Source organism: Eriocheir sinensis, chromosome 15, assembly GCF_024679095.1.
Source record: "Eriocheir sinensis breed Jianghai 21 chromosome 15, ASM2467909v1, whole genome shotgun sequence".
Classification (NCBI taxonomy): domain Eukaryota; kingdom Metazoa; phylum Arthropoda; class Malacostraca; order Decapoda; family Varunidae; genus Eriocheir; species Eriocheir sinensis.
This window is the reverse complement of record NC_066523.1, coordinates 3,349,633-3,371,084: the sequence shown is the minus strand read 5'-3', so window position 1 is coordinate 3,371,084 and position 21,452 is coordinate 3,349,633. Positions and strand designations below refer to the sequence as shown.

At 40.1% G+C, this 21,452-nt stretch overlaps 1 protein-coding gene across 2 annotated transcripts in view; it reads right to left on the bottom strand.

Moving 5' to 3' along the window:
* Positions 1–21,452, bottom strand: part of LOC126998773 (gastrin/cholecystokinin type B receptor-like) — a 144,992-nt gene that overhangs the window by 41,968 nt on the left and 81,572 nt on the right. The window contains exon 3 of one of the 2 annotated variants that reach the window (XM_050860802.1): positions 17,260–17,309. The gene's annotated coding sequence lies outside the window, so the exon portion shown is untranslated. The remainder of the gene's footprint in view (positions 1–17,259; positions 17,310–21,452) is intronic. The other variant, XM_050860803.1, reaches the window with a different exon arrangement.

The window sequence follows — 21,452 nt, the reverse complement described above, 5'->3', positions numbered from 1 at the left end:
CTCTCTCTCTCTCTCTCTTCAGCGTCCATCTGAAAATAGACTTCGACGTTTTAATGGGAAGGACGAAGGGATAAATTTGGTCCCCCTAATGTACGGTTGTGTGTGAGTGTATGTGTGTGTGTGTGTGTGTGTGTGTGTGTGTGTGTTAGATTGATAGATAGAGATTTAAAACAAGAGCACTAATAAATTCTATGGTCTTTCTTCCTCTCCCTCTCTCTCTCTCTCTCTCTCTCTCTCTCTCTCTCTCTCTCTCTCTCTCTTGAATCCACGGTAATTTGGTCACTGTCTCCGTCGTAACAAGATGCACATATAATTGGGCATTCATTCACGCTGATTTGCTTAACTTCACGCCTCGCGCGTGCACACACACACACACACACACACACACACACACACACACACACACACAGGGAGAGAGAAAAATATATATACCTTTATTTAAACACTTTCCCTCGTATTGTTTTGTATGAATTGAATTATTGCTGTTATATATCACCGTGAACTTTACGCTAATATTAAATAAATAAAGCAACGCACATGCAGTAAATTAGCAGAAAACATAAATCCTAAACGTTTATTTGCTTCCGACGATAAGTAAACTGTAAAATGAACATGAATTACTTTTTCAGTGTTTTCTTTTTTTTAATTAGCTGAGTGGAAAGTTAATAAAATATTAGTCTCATTATTAAACTTTCAGTGATAAATACGACACGAGTCCCTTCTCTGCTCACCTTCCATGACCTCCTATAAACGGCGTGTAACAGGACGCGAACAGAAAATAAGGAAGGAAACAGATAGACACACACGGCTAGCAACCCAATCTTAACTTCAGCGCCTTCGTTCATGTGGAGCACCGTTGGGCAGCATCGGACAAGCAAGAGTCATACGTCACGGCAGACACACACACACACACACACACACACACACACACACACACACACACACACACACACACACACACACACACACACTCCCCTCGACCCACACACGCAGGGACGCACATATCCTTCCCTCCCTTCCCCACACCACATCAATCACAAAATTTAAAAACCAAACCACTCACACCTCTTCACCATCTTTTAATACCCACCAACAAGTCACACCTCATTTGCACCTGTCCCACACCTGTCCCGCTCCTTGACCCGACCAGAGGCAATAAACTGGAAAAAAAGAGGAAAAGAACTGCCTCCCACGAACACGATTCCCGAAATTACGTGAATATGGAGTAGAATTAAAGCGTTAATCAGCCATGCAAATTGTGTTATGCAGAGAGAGAGAGAGAGAGAGAGAGAGAGAGAGAGAGAGAGAAGAGGGGGGTTGGGGGTGCCTAAGGAAAGTGGGAATTCAGTGTGTGTGTGTGTGTGTGTGTGTGTTACTACTACTACTACTACTACCACTACTACTATTACTACTACTACAATTCCTACATCAATTACAACACAATAAAACACGTGTGCCAGCAACACTTTTAAGGCAATCACTTCATCAGAGCCGCCAAAACAAAGAAACATAACATTTCACTGATTACTTAATTGGGCCATAAAAGCAGCACGCCACTTAAGGTAATTACAGGTACGATAGAGAGGAATTGAAGGTGACGTATACTCGTTTGATACTGGAAATGCTTTGTCTGGTAAGAGTTACGAAGGTAGAGAAACACTAATGGATAATGAGTAGATAGATAGATAGAGATAGATAAATAGATAGATACAGTTAGATAGATAGATAGATAGGGTAGTGGTGGAGATAGATCGAAAAGACAGAAAAAGTAATAATAGCATCTCTCTCTCTCTCTCTCTCTCTCTCTCTCTCTCTCTCTCTCTCTCTCTCTCTCTCTAAGTAGATAGAAGACGTCTAATTAATGTCACTTGTTTTCTTCCTCGTCAGTTCCATTATTCAGCTTCTATTTAGGCGGACGTGAAAGTACTTGTTTTACGCGACATTATTTTTAAGCGAGTGAGTGACAGGGAGTTTAAAGTTAGCGAGAAAGCGAGAGAGAGAGAGAGAGAGAGAGAGAGAGAGAGAGAGAGATGAAGAGAGAGAGAGAGAGAGAGAGAGAGTTACACATCCTTTACAATATATTTACGACTATTGAGAATATATATAAAAAAAAACCCACTCGATAAAACAATTTGAGTTAGGCTTTCAAGGATAATAAGAGCTGGTTCCTTTGTTGTCGTAATATAAATCCTACATCAAGATACGAGAAAATTAAGTAGAGAAAAATGACACACAAAGAAAAAAATTACACCTGAACGTGATTGAAAACGAGAACAAAGAAAACGAGGAGAATAAGTGATGGGAAACTATTAAGGCGGTTTATATAATGGCTTTCAGAAACATGTCTTTTTTTTTTTACTTCTATTTCTTCTATATCTTTTACTTCTATTTATTTTACTATCTATTTCTTATATCATCGACTTCTACTTCTATTTAATCTACTTCAACTTCTAAATCTTCTATATTCTACTTATATTTATTCTATCTCCTACTTATTTTTCTTCAATCTACTTCTTCCAATAATTCTTCTCTGTTCTACTTTGTCTATTTCTTCTACTTCTTCTTTTCTTCTTATATTTCTTCTACTTCTGCAATTTATCCTACTTCTAAATCAGGCTTGGCACCTTCATGAATATGCAACGATAAACCTGAGTTAATCGACTGACTGATTGGTCGTTAAATATTAAAAAAAAATATAAAGGTCAGCTTTGAAGTAGTTTCGCCAAAAAAGCTAAAACTACTAATATTTACAAAATCACACAAAAAAACGTCGTTGTGAAAATAATCAGTGAAAAAACATTACTGAGCGAAACGTGGAGGTATTAGGCTTTTAAGTGGCTTCGTAAAAAAATATTGTGAAAAATGCTGGTAAAGAAAAAAATAACGAAAAAAATGAAAATAGTGTGAAAATTAATCTTCAGTATGAAAAAGTTCCAGAAAAGCGAGGAACGAAGATGAAAAGAACTTCTGGAAAGGTCAGATTCAGCGTCGAGTTACGAGAAATGAAAAGAAATAGAAGAAACACGAGCTCACGAGAACAACGGATGCGCCCTCACACGACTCACTAACAGACTGACTGACTGACTGACCGCCTGACACTGCCTGCTTGCCTGCCCGACTAACTGGCTAACTGACTGACTGGCTTACTTACTGCCTGCCTGACTCTTTTATTGTAGCTTTATTCTTTCTTAGGTTACACGTTTTCGCTCAATACGATATAAAACACACACGTTCCTGCACTTTTTCAACATTCTCGGTAGATGTGAAAACAGCTTTGTGCGTAAATACAAAAGAAAACACCCAAAATATGGCTCCAATACAAGGTAAAAGGTTGATATATAAAAGTAAAAGAGGCAAAAACATGATTCATATGCACGATAAAGGACTTTTATACGAAAGAGGAAAAACTCAACACGGCTCAAATACAAGAGAAATTAGCACAGCTCTCACAAACGTTTGAAATCAGTAGTTCAATTTCTTTTTCAATAGCCACTCTCCGGTCCTTTATACGCTTCAAAGAGTTTTAAGTGTGAATTTGAGAACGGAAATTTACATGACTGAATATGAAAATATGAGCGTGCGCACAAACGCACACGCACGCGAGCTATATCCATAAAATTCTACGGACTTTACATTTCACGTTTCAGTACATTCTTACAAAACACACACACACACACACACACACACAAACAATCGTTAAGCGAAATTTACGCTAATATAATAAAAAAACGAAGAAAAAAAATCATGTGCCTTCAATCACAAGAAATAAGGATTTACATGACAGCGATTGCACAAACACGTCTTTTTAGCAGCTTTGCGGATGTTTGTTATGGAGATGTTACGTTCCGGTACTTCTTCACACACACGAACATAAAAAGAAACAAAAAAAAAACAATAAACTTTCAAACCAATTACACACGTGGGTACGAGGACGAAGAAGCAAAAAGAGGTATCACAGCAACTCCTTCCTCACACACTTCTTTAATTACAGGAATCAGGAGCGCAATCAAGCGAGGTTAATTGCTCGTTAGATGCTGTATTCCCTCCTTGATGAGTTCACAAACTTTCCCTCGGCAATGGACCACGGAAAAGAGACGTCTTGAAGAACACCTGGGCGACGGAGTGAGAGCGAGGAGACTAACACGTTCTGAGGAGGAGGAGGAGCAGGAGGAGGAGGAGGAGGAGGAGGTAGTGCAGGATAAAGTAAGGTAGAGTTAAGGTTCGTCGATCTGTTTCTTCCCTTCATCGATTTCTCCTCCTCCTCCATTTTGTTCTCCTCTCCTCCTTCTTCTCTTTCTCCTCCTCCTTTTTAACTCAACCGTAAAAATGAGGGAGGAAGAGAAAAACTAGCAGAAAAGACAGTAATTCTTCGAGGGTAAAAAGGAAAAAAACGTGAAAAAGAGGGAGAGAAAACATTGAGAGCAGGACAATATATCTTGGAGCGTAAAAAGTAAAAAAACAAACAAACAGTAAAAAGAGGAAAGAAGTAACAAGAAATAAAGTATATCTTCGCGAATAAAAAAAACTGGAATAGCAATTAAGAGAAGAGTGAAGTAATGAGACGAGGAGACACTTCCCTAATAGGTTATCAGTGAAGTGGCTCCTCCTCTTCACTATTCTTTACTTTTAGGTTAATGTTCTGCGGACCTTAATGTTAACTTCCTCCCATTGGTTCTGTCCCTTTTGCTGTAAAAACGATGAACAAATGGTCTTGTGTATGTCTTTTAACGATTATGCAAAAAAGAAGAAAAGGAAAAAGAGTAACTGGCCTTGTGTAAGTTTTATAACACATGCATTAAACCGGGTATGCAGGAAAAATGAGGAAACAGAGGTAGACACACACACACACACACACACACACACACACACACACACACACACACACACACACAATAGAAAGAAAGTACGATGCAATGGGAGGCGGTGGTCGAGTAGGTAGCGTGCGGTAATGGTGACCCCGTGGACCAAGGTTCGAATCCCACCGAAACACGCTGATTTTTCAAGACATCGCCGAGTGACGGAAGATTACCCACATGCTGCCCAGAACCTCGATCAACCCTAACTTCAGCGACTTGCAGCATTAGCCAGGCAAGCGAAACATCACGGCAGCCGCTATAAGTAAAATTCGCCTGTGCCACTAACCGGCTGGGGTCGTCGAACAGACTCCCCAAGAAAACCTACCGGCGCTACAAGGAGCACCTAATAATATTTTTGGTTTTCCCCCAAAATATATAAAAAATAACAAGAAAAAAGGAACACAAACACGGGAAAAAAGCCAGATAATACGCTTTCTAAAATACTACTGCTAAGAAATGCCATGAAAAGATACGAAACAAAGACAAACACACCCAAAGAATGCCAGAAAATAAGATGTTCCTAAAACAATAAGACAAGAAAAGACAAAACAAAGAAAACACAGAAAATATCCAGAAAATACGTTACAAAGAAAAAAATAGACAAATCTCAAGAATGAAGAAAAAAGATAAAAAAACAATGTTCCTAAAATAATAAGAACACACAAAATGCCAAGACGAAAGAGTAATCAATATTTTAGCTAAGTGGATAGAGTACAGCCTTTCTTGGGACCCTCGATCGATACCCCCCATGAGCGCTGTGACGTGGCGAGCCGAGGCGAAGGTTCCTTTCTCCCCTGTCAGTCCCAGCAGCAGCATCCACCTTACCCCCTTCCACACCCATTTAACCTTCCCCCTCTTTACTCCCACACCATTAACCACCACCCCTTCCCTCAGCATCCCTAACTTCCCACCCCTTACCACAAAATCCCTAATACCTAACCCATCACCTCATCCCAGCATCCCTCATCTCCTACCTCTTACCTTCGCATCACTAATCCCTTCCCCCCTTACTCCAGCATCCCTAACCCCCTCCCTTACGCCAGCATCCCTAATTCACTACCCCTTACCTTGGCACCCCTAATCCCACACCTCCTTAACCCATCCCCCTCCCAACCCTTATGATGCATCCTAAACCCTATCCCTTACTCCAACATCCTTAAACAACGCATCCCTTATCCCAGCATCCCTAACCCTCTCCATCCCTTACCCTGCACCGCTAACCTCCCCACTCCTTACCCCAGCATCAGCTAACCCACCACCTCTTTCTTACCCCTGCCTCCCTAATACTCCTCCACTGATCCCCCTCTCCCCATCCTCCCTTCAGCTAACCTTGAATAAAGGATTGGGTGCGTGACGTCATAGGAACCGCTCAGAAGGTCAAGGATTCGTCGTCTCAATCAATTCTCCCCCAAATCCGTGTTTTCAGATATCTCAGGTGCGCTCAGGTGTGTCTATTTATAGCCTGTGTTCTTCTATTTGTGTACATGTGACCTTTGCTTGTGGTGTGAAGTATGAGGAGGGAGAGATCTGGTTTTGCTTGTAAGGTAGGAGTGTTATGGTGGAGATGAGATGGGTGTGAGAGAGTGAGGAGAGAGGGAGAGGGAGAGAGAGGGAGGGAGGGTCCAAGGAGTCTGTGGTCGTGATGGACAGTAGAGGTAGTGGACTATATAGTGGTGGTGTTAACGATAATGGTAGTGGTTGTGGTGGTGGTGTTACTCTTGTTTCCATTTTTCTTTAAAGGCGACAGATTAAAGGCAAAACTAAAATAAATGAAAAAAAAAACCTGATAATACACGCAACTCTCTGTCTTCAAGGGGAATACAGACAATGGTAAAAAAACATCAAATTCAGGTCTCCCCTTCCTCCTCTTACTACTATATACTACTACTACTCCATTTACTTATAACTCCACGTATGAACACTAACCCCAGAACGAACATTAACAAATACAAAAGAAGGAAGAATAACCAATATTACTCTTCCTCTTACTCCTGTTCCTTATCACCTTCATCATCATCATCGTTACTAACATCATTTTTGCGACATGACGTTATTGGACCAGATAAAGTTCATAATTTAAATAAACAATAATACAGCAAAAAGTTAGGAGCCCGTATGCCCAGAAAAAAGAACGAGATAGAGATTAGATAGATATAGATAGATATAGATACAGATAGATAGATAGAGAGAGAGAAAGTCAGTCAAGGGGTGGAGGTGAAATAATCGCATAAGCTGAATATTGGGTTCCTATAGACCTCATATTTCACTTTTCCTCCCTCCCTCCCACTCTCTCTCTCTCTCTCTCTCTCTCTCTCTCTCTCTCTCTCTCTCTCTCGTGGCCTCGTCAGAATCGATCACCCGAGCCTCGCCTCCCATTTTCTCTCCCCTTCGGCTTAATGAGAGCCTTCCGAGGGACCAAAAGAGACCAGAGTGTTCGTTTCTCAGACCCTCCTCGGCGGGCGGGACAGAGTTTATTAGTTAAGGTTTCTACTGTTTTTTTATGTTTGTTAATTCTACGTGTAAAGAGGGCAGGTAAAGAGGGGGTTCAAAACGATTTCTTTGAGTTTGTCCTAATGCTCAGTTTTTCTTATGTTTTGAGTTTCTGTTTTCTTCGCGTAACCAAGACACGTCAGGAGGCCAAACGCTTTCTTGAGTTGGTTCTAATCTTCACCTTTCTGTTTTCTGTTTGTTGATTGGACGTGGAAACAGAACGACACATCAAGGTTTAAAACGAGTTCTTGAGGTAGTAGTAACGTTAAGTTTCCTCCAGTATTATTTTTTTAACACAAGCAGGACACATTAGGGGTAAGACGATTTCTTGGGTTGGTATTTATGTTGAGGCTTCCTACTGCTGTTCATTTTCTTTTGTTTGTTCTTCATGTAACCTCGACATATCAGGGTATAAATCGATTTCTTGAGGTTGTCCTAATACACTATATCAGTTTAAGACCTATTATTGTTATTGATATTAAGGCTATAAGCAACAATGGAGCCTTTTTTTTTAATTTGTCTGATCCACCATTTATTACCTAAGATCATTTTAACCCTTAGACGGTCCAAAACTCAGTCAGTCAGTTTTGTATGGCAGAAATATAACAACACTTCCAGATTGCGGCAGAATCCATATATAGACGATAGTTAAAACATCCATTATGGGTTAATATATCATCAACCAGGCTCAAGGGCTAATGCTACGGAGATGAGCACCGAGGCTACGTGCAGCAATAACGTATGTTCCATCGATAAAATAAAAGAAAAAAACATTACGGATAACCTGCTTTCTCGGTATGATTTTAGCCTACACACACACACACACACACACACACACACACACACACACACACACACAGGTTAATCCTTTTTGATACCTGTCCTGTTTTTCAGTCACACTATCACCTTTACTTTTAACACGACACGAGGATTTGCTCTTCTTTTCGCTGTGATACTTTTTTTTTTTGCAGTGCGTATAAAAAAAATAAATAAAAAAATAAAAGATAAATAAATGCTCCAGAGTCTGATTTTCGCTTTTTTGTTATTATATTTTCGTTTTTTTAACATATTTATTTCGTCCTTGAGTCCCGTGGGAAAGTCATCACGATGTGTCCCTATAATGTTTATGCGCCACCGTGCTTCCAATTATCCGCTATTAGTGCGTGTGTGTGTGTGTGTGTGTGTGTGTGTGTGTGTGTGTGTGTGTGTGTTTTGTCTTGCATATGCTCTCTCTCTCTCTCTCTCTCTCTCTCTCTCTCTCTCTCTCTCTCTCGTAAAAGCAGTGATCTCTGGGGATTGATTGAGAGCGAGAGAGAGAGCAAGTTCAGAATACAATTTCGGTTTGAATAATGGAAAGTAAATAGCCAGGGAAAGTGATCGACAAATAAAGAGAGGAAGAAAGGACGAAGGGAAGGAGGTGAAGGTGAAGGAGAAGGAGGAAGGAGAAAGAAGAGGGGGAGGGGGAGGAGGAGGAGGAGGAGGAAAAGGACGAGAAAGATATCGAAATCGAAGTGTATGTAAAGGTTCATAAGATAGTTTTGAGAATGATAAAAAAAAATACGCGTTTGGGTTTTGTGGGAAAATATTCAACTAACAATTAAAAGGGAAAATAAAAGACAATATTACTTAAAAATTGAAAAAAATTAGTTGCCTCCAATGCCGGAGAGCAGCAACAACGGAGACCATAAAGATAGAAAAGGAGGCAATGTGAGAAAGATGATGATGAGGAAGAAGAGGAAGAGGAGGGAGACGGCTGGAGGAGTTAATGTTAAGGAAAAGGAAATTACTTTGTACCGGAAGGAAGTAACTTAGAAGACTCGTTAGCGCTGGAATGAATAATGAAAGAGTCGACCATAAGAGAGAGAGAAAAAAAAAACCCTAAATAAAAAGCAATAAATCGAAATAACGACAACAGAATAAATAAATATAAATAGATAAGTGAATAAATATACAAATAAAAATAAATAAATAAGAAAACTGTGATAAATGAGCAAAATGGAGATAAAACATTGCACTGGAATATTGGATTTTAAAAGTAAACATCAATAAAACTATCATGAATGAGATATCTGTATGTTTTTAATGAAGTACGAAGAAGAAAATGAAAGGAGGTTATTGGAAAAGGTGAAGAAAAGGTCAGATAATACCGATGTTTTCTAATGATAATCGAAGTAAATCAAGGGACATGACAGAAGGTGAAACGCAATAAAATGCTTAACGTATAAATTAAATGAAAAAAAAAAAATAGACTGAAAGAGGAGGAATAAACAAAGGAGAAAGTAATGAGATAAACAACGTCATTCATTATCAAAAACTTACGTGAAACAAAAGAAAAAAAAAGAGGAAATAAATGTTGCTTAAATAAAAATACGAAATAAAAGAAAAATATAGATATGTAAAACAAACAAAAAGAAAAAAAAACATAGAACAATAGTAATTAATGCAACAATATCTTACACTATTTACGAGCACATTTTATTTTTATTTTTCCTTCTTTTTATTTGACCGTCTGTCCGTTTGTCTGTCTGTCTGTATTTCTTTCCTCTGAAGGTCCAATATAACTTTCTGTGGACTCTCTCTCTCTCTCTCTCTCTCTCTCTCTCTCTCTCTCTCTCTCTCTCTCTCTCTCTCTCTCTCTCTCTTTTTATCGATTTCACTATCTATTTCTCTTTATTGATTTTCTTCCTCTCTCTATCTGTCTTTTTCTATATATTTGCCTCTGTTTCTGTATCTCTCTTCCCTCTCTGTCTCTCCCTCCCCCTCCCTCTCCCTCCCTCCCTTCCTCAGCCTCTTCTGGACCCGCCAAGAATATCTATCTCAATCCCACAACCTCGCCATCGAGTACTCCAATCTTGTTTAACTTGTTTAACTTCGCTGATAGCTTGTCATCCCTCGAGGCCCCGGCGGAGTGGAGGCATACCCTGTTAAATCGCATTACTTCCGCACCTTTTCCTTTCTCCTTATTTTTTTTCAGCTTCTTTTTCTTGCCATAAATCGATAGTTTTTTTCCGTTTTTTGTGCCTCTGATTTTTTTTTATTATGTATTTATTGATGGTATATCCCGTTAAATTATATAACTTCCGCACCTTTTCCTTTTCCCTATTTTTATTTAGGCTTCTTTTTCTTGTCTTCACTCGATGGTTCTTTCAGTTTTTATGTGCTTCCTATTTTATTTTTTATTTTTTTATTATGTATTTATTGATGGCATACTACGTTAAATTACATTACTTTTTGCTCTTTTTTTTTCCTTTCTTCCCATATTTACAGTTTTTTTTTCTTACATTCATTTAATAGTTGTTTCATTTTTTTTTGTGCTTCATACTTTTTATTTTATTTTTCCTATGTATCTTTTGATGGCATACTGCGCTAAATTACAATACTTTTACACGTTTTAAATATATGAAAAAGTAAATCTAAAAAACATCTAATACTGAGTTTGTTTTAATTCCTCTTTCGTCTACTTTGTCTCATCTCTTCCTTTCTCTCGTTTTCATTACCTTACTAAAAAAACGAGGTCAAAAAGTGATATAATTTTGAGGAAGAGGAAAAAATAATATAAATCTCAATGCGAAATATTCCTTTACTTCATTCATTATTCTTCATTCGTTTTCTTTCTTTCTTTTTCTTCTCATTTTTTCCCTTTTCGACCCTTTTTCTTCTTCCAATTTATTTTTTCATCTTCTTTTCTTTCTTTTTCTTCTCATTTTTTCCCTTTTCGACCCTTTTTCTTCTTCCAATTTATTTTTTCATCTTCTTCCTTCTCCTTTTTAATTTTCTTTTTATCTTTTTGCTGTTGATACTTCCTTAATTACTCTTCATTCTTCTTTTCTTTCTTTTTCTTCTCATTTTTTTTCATTTGGACACATTTTCTTCTCCCAATTTATTTTCTTCCTCTTCTTCCTCCTCCTTTTTCATCTTTTTTCCCTCTTTTTGCTGTTGATACTTCATTCATTATTCTTTATTCTTCTTCTTTCTTTCTTTTCTTATTTTTTTCCTTTTTGACCCTTTTTCTTCTTCCAATTTATTTTCTTTCTCTTCTTCCTTCTTCCCGTCTTTCATCTTCTTTTTCTCTTTTTGCTGTTGACATTTCATTAATCTTCATTCCTCTTTTCTCTCTTATTCTTCTCATTTTTCCTTTTCGCCCATTTTTCTTCTTCGTATATATTTTCTTCCTCTTCCTCCTTCTCTTCTTTCACATTCTTTTTCTCTTTTTGCTGTTGACTTTCTCGCCTTCTTTTACTCCTAATCTCTGCAATTCCTTCCTTTTTCCCTTTTCCATAATTACTCTAACCATTTTTCCTCGTAGGTTTTTGCAGTGTCACCTAACAGGCCCTTCCCTTAATTAACATATATATAGAAAACCGGGGTAATTATAATATCTTTCTTCCTATTCTCTTTCCCCTCTTATTTTCTGAAGGTTTATTTTTATCCTTCGTTGGTATTTGTTTTCCCTCGTTTCATTTCATACTTTTTTCATTGCTAGTTTATTTCTTTCTCCGTGATGGCGGGTTCCCCCTCCATTTTTGGCATCAATGTACTTCTGTTCCTATCTTTATTTTTCATATTTACATACTCTCCATTTATCATTTTCCTTCTTTCTTTTCTTATACTAACTCTTCAATGATTATTTTTCTATTTTCCTGCTCTGGTATATCCCTTCTTTGCACAGATATATATACTTTTTCCTTATTTTCTTTATCTACATACTCTCTTGATTGCGGTTTTGTATCTTCCCTTCCTGTTATATACGTATCTTGTATAAACTCACATCTATTCCTTTCCTTCTTTTCTATATTCCTTCCTGCATTCTTTTCATTGCTTTTTGTTCCATTGCATAAGCACACATCTTTTCCTTTAATCTTTTCCTGATTTCCTCCAGCACTCTTTCCTATGTTTGGATTCAGATTTTCATTCTTTCAACTACTTTTTCCTGGTGTTATATTTTATCTGTGTTCTTCCTCGCTCTCTGCAGCACTTCAATTTCTTTTCCTACTTCTCCCTTCCTTCCTTCCTTCCTGCCTCCCTTCCTTCCCTGCTGCCTCCCTTCCTTCCTTCCTGCCTCCCTTCCATCCCTCCTTCCTCCCTCTTCTCCCCTCTCGTCCTTAACAGTGAAAAAGTTATCTAAAAACTTTTATATCAAATTGACATATTCTCGCTTACTCTCTTATATTCTCCCGTCCCGTATTTGTTCTTCCTTCGTTCTGCACACAATCACCTCATTCTTCCTCCTCTTCTGACCCGCAGCTAAAACTCAAAGAAAAAGAGAGAGAGAGAGAGAGAGAGAGAGAGAGAGAGAGAGAGAGAGAGAGAGAGAGAGAGAGAGAGAGAGAGAGAGAGAGAGAGAAACAAATAGAGAGAGGAGGGGAAAAAGAAGCATTAAAAGGAAGGATGATAGGCAGGAAGAAAGAAAGGAAGGAAGGAAGGATGGAAATGGAGGAGGGAAGAAACGAAAAAAAGAATAAAAGGAAGAAAAATTAAGGAAGAATTGAAAGAAAGAAGGAAATAAATGAGGAAGGAAATAAAGGGAGGAAAAAGGAAAAGAAAGAAGAATAGAAAAAAAAGAAAGACGAAGGAAACGATGGAAGGGAAAACAAAAACAGGAAGATAGAGGAAAAGATATGGAAGGAGGAGGAGGAGGAAGAGGAGGAGGAGGAGGAAGAGGATCACGAGAATCTGCTAGATGAAAAAAAAAAAGACATCTGAGAATTCTGGGAACTGTGAATGTTGCAACTCTCACTCCCTCTCCCTCTCTCTCTCTCTCTCTCTCTCTCTCTCTCTCTCTCTCTCTCTCTCTCACCTTGTATACCAGAGAGTGTGGCTGATCTGACCTTGTCCTGTCTTCCCGCCCCGCCACACCGGTGAGAGATTGGCTGCGTGTGTGTGTACGTGTGTGTGTGTGTGTGTGTGTGTGTGTGTGTGTGTGTGTTTGCCATCTGTTCCTTCTCTTTCCTCTTGTCTTTCCTTTCCTTCCTCTTCTATTTGTCCATTTTCCTCTCGTATTCCCTTTCCTTTCTTTCTTTCTTTCTTTCTTTCTTTCTTTCTTTCTTCCTTTGATTCTTTCTTCTTTTTTTTACATTTTCTTTCTTCTTCATCTCCTTCTTTTTCTTTTTCTTCTTCTTCTTTCTCTTCCTCCTCCTCCTCGTTTATCAACTTCTCCCGCCATTTCCCGCCCTCGTTTCTGTTTATCCTCTAACTTTTCACTTGTTTTCGAACGCGCCATCGTTATCCTCCTCTTCCTCTTCCTCCTCCTCTTCCTCTTGCTTGGAAACATTTAACAAGAGATTTTTCGCGTAAGAGGGAGTTCAGATTTCAATTGTCTTCTCTCTCTCTCTCTCTCTCTCTCTCTCTCTCTCTCTCTCTCTCTCTCTCTCTCTCTCTCTCTCTCTATCTCTCCTTCTCCTTTCTTCCTTCCCTTCCTTACCTTCCTTCCTTTCCTTCCTTCCTTCTTTCCTTTCCTTTCCCTTCTCTTCCCTTTAATTCTCTTCTTTTCTCTCTCTCTACAACAATATACGAAGAGAGAGAGAGAGAGAGAGAGAGAGAGAGAGAGAGAGAGAGAGAGAGAGAGAGATAGTAATCGCGTTCCAATCTCCCCAAACGTGATCGCGATAAATCAGCAGCGAGGAGAATTCTAAAGCATGGGAGCGGTGTTGGCGGAGTCCTATTAAAGGTACAAAGGAGTCCATAGTGCAAAATATTCCTTTACTCCTTTGTGTTTCCTTTCTTCATTTCTTCTTTTTCACATTCTTTTCTCTTCTCTTCATTATTTTTCTTCCTACGATTTTTTTCATTTTTCATTTTTTTATTTCTTTTTCTTTGTTTTAATTCTCTTTTCCCTTTACTTCTTAATATTCATTCTTTCATCCTTTTTTTTTATTTCCGTTTCTTCATTCTATTTTCCCTCTATTTTTTCTTTCCATATTACTCTTCCTTTTTTCTCTCATTTTTTCCTTTCATTTCTTCTCTAATTTTCTTTTTTAATATTCCTTCTTTCCTCTTTTCTTTTTTTCTTCTTTCGTCTTTTTCGTTTTTTTCCTCCTCTTTCTTTTTCTTTTCTCCTTTTTCCTCCTCCTCCTCCTCCTCCTCCTCCTCCTCCTGCCTCTCTTTCATCTTCTCTCCCTCTTATTGCTGTTTACCTCTCCACTTCTTTAATTCCTTTTCTCAGGTATTCACTCTTTAAACGATTCAATTTCGGCTGATCTCTCTCTCTCTCTCTCTCTCTCTCGTAATTTCTTTTATTCTTTTATTAACGACACTGGTAACTTTTTCCTTTCTGTTTTCCGGCTTCTTCATTCCTTCTTTTGTTAAACTTTTATCTTCATCCTCTGCTCTTTTATCTCCTCCTCCTGCTCCTGCTCCTCCTCCTCCTACTACCCTGCCTCCTCCTCCTCTTCCTTTATCTCCTAATCCTCCGGTTTCGCTTTTTCGTCCTCTCTCCACCGCCTTATCCTCAACATCAATCTCCATTTTTTTTACCTGACACATTCCTCTTATTTTTTGCCACTATTGCTATTCCTACGACTCCTACTGATACTCCTCCTCCTCCTCCTCCTACTACTACTACTACTACTACTGTCACCCTCCTTCCATATTTTAGCTAAACTGCCACAATTCTCTCGTTTTTTAGACATATCACACAGTTTTCGCGTTAGCATACAAGGTTTATCGATCTGTTAATATATAAAGTACCGTAGTTTAAATCGGTTCATTGTAGATCGGAGGGATTGCCTTTGTAACGACCTCGCCTTTTAGTCTTCTTAGGGTTGGTTGAGCTCCTTTTCTTTTACAAGCCTCCAATGTTTTCTTCCTATGGTCTTGAATGTAACACGCATTTTCTTCTCTTCGTATTTTTATTTCATTGAAAGGTTAAGTATAACAAAAAATAAGCGACTGTCAGAAAGAATTAAACCATTTTTCTCACTTTCTGCAGACGAGAACACTATTTTATCATTATCATTATTATTATTACTATTATTATTATTATTATTATTTTCACACTATTAATTTGCCAATATTTTTCGCGGGGGTTCCAGGCTTACGAGCTTTCGGGTGATATGCTTTCCAGGGCCGTGCGAGGATTATTACAGTTAATTAAGGCGAAATCAGTGTGAGGGAAGGAACGCACCCAGTCACACACACACATACGCACGCATACACGCACACACGCAGGCACGCACTCACACTCGCTTGCTCTCACACACACGTTACGCACGCAATGGAAATGAGGGAACGGGAAAAATATGCTCGGCTCGCTTGGCATGGGTTGTTGTTGTTGTTGCCCTTACCATTAAAACTTCTGAGTAACAACATCTTGGGTATATCAAAACAAACGACTCTCTCTCTCTCTCTCTCTCTCTCTCTCTCTCTCTCTCTCTCTCTCTCTCTCTCTCTCTCTCTCTCTCTCTCTCACACTCTCTCCACCCCCTTGCCTTGTACTGTCAAAAGAAGGGGATGGGGCGCTCTCAGGAGGGAAGAAGGGAAGGGGAGGAAAAGGGAGGGAAGAAGGGAAGTAAATGGGAAGGGAAGGGGAGGAGGAGGAAAGGCAGAAAGGTGAGAGACATGAGGTGAGGTAAGGAGGAAACTGGGGAAAGAGATGGAGGAGGGGAAGGAGGAGGAAGAATAGATGGAGGAGGAAGAGGAGGAGGTGGAGGAAAAATATGAGGAGGAAGAGGAACAAGTGTGGTAGTAGTAGTAGGAATGGTCGTGGTAACAGTAGAAGCAATAGTAGTAGCAATGGTGGTAGTAGTAGTAGTAGTAGTAGTAGTAGTCTTAATGTGGAGTGTAGAAAATACGTAATTGTACAGGAAAATGGAAAAACAGGACAGAAAAAAACACTTCTTTTGAAAACGTCTTATGCAACCCATCTTCAGGTGGCGGAGGAGGAGCAGAAGGAGGAGGAAGAAAGAGGAAGAAGAGGAAGAGAAGGAAGATGAGGGCGAGGAACGGAGCAGAAGGAGCAGGAGGAAGATGAGATGGGGGAAAGGACCAGAAGGAGGAGGAGGAGGAGGAGGAGGAGTAAGAGGAGAAGATGAAGGAGAGGACAGTATCGTACCATTCAAACTAAAATCCACGGCAAGGAAGATCTGCATTTAATTGAAGGAAGTTTAAAAGTTGCGACGAGAGCTCTTGCAGCGGAGAGAGAGAGAAGGGAGTGAATGACGCAGGAAGAAGGGAGGGAAAGGAGGGAGGGAATGGAGAGAAGAATAGCGGGAGAGGAATGGAGGGAACAGCCGTGGGAGGGAAAGTGCAGTTATGCGAGAATGAATGCAAGGAGTGAGAGAAGGGAGGGAGAGAGGGAGGGAGGGAGAGCTTGGAGGGGTTATTCCTGGAGGAGCGAAGGAGGGGAGGGAGGGAGGGAAGAGGTCTGAGAGTGACGCTTTGTGACAAGAAGAGATTGGAGGAAGGAAGATGGAGGGAAGGAGGGATGGGAGAGAGAGACCGAAGGGGTGTAGAGGACAGGGAGGGAAAGAGTGAGAGGAGGAGAAGAAAACAAGCAAAAGGGAGAGAGAGTCGAAAAGGGATAGAAGCAAAGATGGATGGAGGTAGAAATTGAAAGGCACTATTAAGGTTTTGCGTTGAGAGGAAAAAAACACCAAAAAATGACGAATAAATAAAAAAAAAGTGTTAGAATAGAAACTTATAACTGACAGACAAGCAAAGATGGATGGAGGTAGAAATTGAAAGGCACTATTAGGGTTTGGCGTTGAGAGGAAAAAACACCAAAAAATAACGAATAAATAAATAAAAAAAAGAAAATGTGTTAGAATAGAAACTCATAACTGACAGACAATCCCGCATAAGAAAAAGACTCGCAATATCACCATAAGATATTTCTCTATTTTTTTCGGTAAAGACGGCAATTCAAGGACAAAAAAAAGAGAAAAAGTAAAGAAAAGACATCTATACTTTTACTTACCTTATAATTTTCCGGCATAAAAGACGCATCCGAACTTTGGCAGGTATCTTCTGAAAAAAAAAAGAATGGGAAGTAAGTAGATGTAGACATAGATATACATTAACTGAATATAAAAAAAAACGAGGATATGATAAAGTATATTCGTAAAAAGCAGCAAATTTGGGAAGGAAAAAAAAATGTTATTGACCAAAAGTGAAAAAAATATACGTGTTCTCTAATTAGCTTTCAAATAGATAGGCAGATATAGACAGGTAGATACAGAGCGATAGACAGATACAGATAGATAGATAGAAAGCAAAATCGATCATCCACCTCCTCAAACATTCTTATGGATTTGCAGTCTCGTCAGTTTCACAAGTCTCGAGTATTAGTTCGAAGCTTCACCGGAAACACGAAACTGAACCTTTTGTGTGAGAGAAAAAGGTAAAGAAAAAAGAAACAGGAACCACGAAAGTAAGAGAATGTGGACGTTAAAAAAGGAGAGAGGAGAGATAGGAGAAATAGATGAGGAGGAGGAGGAGGAGGAGGAAGAGGAGTGTGAGGAGACAAGATAAAAGACCAGAAAGCAAGAAGAAAGAGAATAAGGAGGCGGAAGAAGATGAGGAGGAAGAGGAAAAATAGATAAAAGAGGAAGAGGAGGAGGTGGAGGAAGAGGAGGAGGAGGAAGAGGAGAAGGAGGAGAAGGTAACAGGAGGAAGGAAGATAATGCCTGTTAGTGCTCTCTTTCTCTCTCTCTCTCTCTCTCTCTCTCTCTCTCTCTCTCTCTCTCTCCTATGCACTTACTTTTAAGAAGAGAACAAAGGAAAACGAAAAAAAAGTACCTCCTCCTCCTCCTCCTCTTCCTCCTTGCTCTCATAGTTCTTGGTCTCTTCTTTTTTTGCTCTGTTTCTCCTTCCTAATCCTTCTCTTAAGCCTCCTCCCTTTCTTCTCCTCCTCCTCCTCCTCTTCCTCCTTGCTCTCATAGTTCTTGGTCTCTTCCTTTTTTTGCTCTGTTTCTCCTTCCTAATCCTTCTCTTAAGCCTCCTCCCTTTCTTCACCTCCTCCTCCTCCTCCTCTTCTTACGCTCTCCCTATCTGACATTCTCTATATATATAAGATCCTCGCTTTTGTCTCAAGTGTTTTCCAGGATAAGGATGGAGGAAAAGGAAGAAGGAAAAATGGAAAGCAAAGAAACCTTGAAAAATAATAGTAAAAAGAAAGAACACAAAAACAACTGCAAAAGTAAAAAAAATATTAATGAAAACAGGATGAAAAGACATACATATTCAGTCCATAAGAAGTGAACAACAGTGAACTACACAAGAGAATAAAGTAAAAAAATAAAGTACAATAAATAATAGAAAAGATAAGATGAAAAAAAAGAAAGTTGTACATATTGGAAAAAAGAAAACATTAATGGATTGGTGAGGGAAACTGTAAAAAAACAACAACACTTCATATATACAATAAAAAAAAACAAGAAAAAAACAAGCTCGCAAAGATAAATTACTTGAACAAAATAATTTCACATATATAAGAGAGAATAAACGACAAAAAAATAAAGTACAAAAAATAAATTACTTAACAAAATAATTCCACACACAAAAAAAAACGTTCACGGTTTAGAAAATGACCCCCCCTCCCACACACACACACACACACACACACACACACACACACACACACACACACACACACACACACACACACACACACACACAATCAAATACAGACACCATGACGCGTTCACTTACAAAACCAACCCTCATATATAAAGAAAAAAAAATCATCTGAAGAAAATCCAAAACAATGAAAGGAAAAAAAACAAGACGTAGCCAGTATGGAGAGGAAGATTCCTGTGATGGCGCGAGGTAAATGTGATGTCCATGTGTTCTGAACTAAACCCGTGCGACCATTACCCAGCCACGAGCACCTCTTTATGTGTGAGAGGGAGGGGGAGAGAGAGAGGAGGGATAGAGTGAGGGAGGAGGGGGAAGGATGGAGTGAGGGAGAAGAAGAGGAGGGGGGAGGGAGAAAGTGAGGATAGCGAGGAGGGAAGAAAGGATGAAGGGGAAGGGGAGAAGGTTAGGGAAAGAAAGGAGGGGGACGGGAGAGAGAAAGGGGTAGAAGGGGAGATGATCGGGAAATGGAGATAGAAAATGGGAGAGCTTAAAAGAGTAGTTGAAAGAGAGAGAGGTTGAGGAAATAGATGGAGAATGCGAAACGAAAGGAAAAAAAGTTGAAAATTAAGATAGGAAATGGAGATAGGAGATAGGAGATAGGAAATGGGGATAGGAAATGGGAGAACTTAAGAGAGGAATTGAAAGAGAGAGAGGTTAAGGAAATACTTGGAGAATGCGAAACGAACAGAAAAAAATAAAAATAAAAGCTAGAAAGAGGGAAATAGGAAAAGAGAACCGAACGAAGGAAGAAGCGAAACAAAGAGAGAGAGAGAGAGAAAGAGAGAACCCGGAAGGAGAGGACGAGGAGGAGGAGAACGAGGAGAATACGAGAAATAGAATAAAAAAAAGAAGAGAAGATGAAAACTGAAGGAGGAAAAGGATAAGCTGGAAGGCAAGGGGAGAGGAGAGGGTTGAAGAGGAAGCTGAACGAGGGAAGAGAGGGAAGAGGAAGAGAGGAGGAAGAGGAAGAGAGGGGGATTAAGGGAAGAAGAGAGAGGTAGCAGATGAAAAACAAAACGAAGGAGGAGACAAAGAGGGAATGTAAATAACTAAGGGAAGGGAAGAGAGAGAGAGAGAGAGAGAGAGAGAGAGAGAGAGAGAGAGAGAGAGAGAGAGAGAGAGAGAGGTCATGGAGGAAGAAGACGAGGACTTGGAGGAGGAGGAGAGGTTCTGAGGCTCTTGAGCGGCTGGGGACGACATGTGAGTGAGTGAAGAGGAGGAGGAGGAGGAGGAGGAGGAGGAGGTCTCGATACCTGTCCAACTTAGGTGAAGGAGTTGGGGAAGCGTCATTAAGGTGTTGCGAGAGAATGGCAGGTGAAGGGGGGAGGGGGGGAGGGGGGGCAGGGGAGGATGAGGCGGATGAGGGGAGTGGGAAATGGATGTAGGGGACGGTGTGTGTGTGAATGGATGAAGAGTTGGGGACACACGTACAAGAGGAGGAGGAAGAGGAAGAGGAGGAGGATTAGGGTGGGGAGGAGGAGGAGGAGGAGGAGGAGGAGAGAGAGGAAACATGGGATCATAGAAGAGCAGGCTACAGTAAAGATTGTGAGTAATGGTGAGGTTGCCTGCTTCATACTTTCCTCTCTTCGTCAGGCCTCTTAGTGACCTGACAGACTAAAGCCATTGGTGTGCGTACTTCATGGGAGGCTCAGTTCACTCCTTCCAGAACGATTATACTGTCAATGCGATTTTTTAAGTGAATTCATCGTTATCGCACTATCCACGTTTGCAGGAAGTTTACTGTGGTGGCGGATGACTATATTCGAAACCGCCCCCCCCCTACCCCATCCATGTCAGTGTTGGTATCGTGTCGCCTTGTTGGAATCAGTACACTATCATTTCTAGTTTTCAGGCTAATTTGTTCAGGTACTTGGGAACTTGTATCAAATATCGCCAAGTCATGTATTTCCCAGCACCCAAAGTCAGTCTTCAGTGGCATGATTTTCGCGGTCACGCTCTACGCTCTCAAGAACCTCGCTGTACTAATGGATGCAGGAGGAGCAGAAGGAAAGAGGAATAGGGAGGAGGAGGAGGAGGAGGAGGAGGAGGAGGAGGAGAAGCAGGATCAAGAAACGAGGAAAAAAAGAGCATTCAGGATTGTTAGTAAATAAGGGAAAGAAAGAATAGTAAAGAATATGCAATGAGAGGGAAAGCAAGGGAAGGGTTTTGCGCATATCCTTTGATTTAGGGAGTGAGTGGAAGGGAAAGACAGAGACGAGAGGAGGGGAAGAGGGTGAGAGGAATGACCTTTGTGTTAGGGGAGAGAGAAGTTAGGAGTGAGAGAAGGGGAGAGGAAAGTTACGAGATGGAGGGGGAGAGTTTGCAGTTTAGTGGAATGACTGTAGCACGTGTGAGTGGGAGGAGGGGAAAGGGAGAGGATGGAGGAGTTAAGGGTGAGGAAAAGTAGCAGAGAGGGAGAGGGAGAGAGAGAGAGGAGTTGAGACTGCAAGAGAAGGGAAAGAGAAGAGGAGAAGTTGGGGACAGAGGGAGGGAGAGATTGAAAGAGAAGGGAGAAAGGGAGGAAGTTAGAGA